This window comes from Pteropus vampyrus, unplaced genomic scaffold, assembly GCF_000151845.1.
Source record: "Pteropus vampyrus isolate Shadow unplaced genomic scaffold, Pvam_2.0 Scaffold304, whole genome shotgun sequence".
In the NCBI taxonomy this organism is placed as follows: domain Eukaryota; kingdom Metazoa; phylum Chordata; class Mammalia; order Chiroptera; family Pteropodidae; genus Pteropus; species Pteropus vampyrus.
In genome coordinates, this window is record NW_011889085.1 from 471,126 (window position 1) to 471,987 (window position 862).

Below are 862 nucleotides of genomic sequence, written 5' to 3' on the forward strand. Positions count from 1 at the left end.
GGAGGGCGGAGCCTCTATTGTGCCGGCCTCGGGGAGGGGGGAGGAGGGGCGAGGAGGGGAGGGAGGACCGGGAAGCGCCCGGGCGCCCCCCTCCGCTGGGCTACACGCCCGCGGGGTGGCGCGGAAGGGCGCCCCTTTTCTTCATGCAACCGCAAGTGGAGAAGGGAGAGCAGTGCCCCGGGGCCGGGTCCCTGAGTGTTGGCGCCCCGTGTGCCCACTGTCGCAGACCCGAGCGAGTTTCTTGCGCGGGAGGCAGGCGGAGCCGCTGGGTGCTGGGCATCCTCCTGCGCTGGCCTGGGAAGGACGGAGCCTCCTCTCCGGGCGTCTCCAGCGACCCGTCCGCAGCTTTGAACTTGGCGCCTCGGTGGCTTGCTGGCCGGCGCAGCGCTGGAACCCGGTAACACCTCCCCCCAGAGGACGGCCGGTGAACTCCCAGCTGGGGTGCGCCCCAGCTGTGTGAATGTTAAATACAAAGCCGGCTCTGTCAGCAAATCTCCGCCACTCTGCGTGTCCCTGTGGGAGAAGCTACGGCGCAAGAAGCAAAAGCAAATGTTGTCAAGGGGAACAGCTCTTACTGTTGTGGTTTGTGACACGTCTCAGGGTCTCTGTCACTAGATGACCTCCAAGAAGGCGTCCACTTTCAACAGTGTGCGATTCTGTTACCATATCCCTTAATTAATGTCCCTTTTAGAAACCTACTGTGAAGATTAACAATGCCTGAATTTAAGGACAGGCACTGAGTGCCTTTGGGGACAACTGTCACCCTAGAAACACTGAACAGGGCCAGACCCCTCCAAAGATGTGAAAAGTATTATTACAAGTCCTTGGGAAATTCAAACACCTGTCTCATGCTAAAGAATAA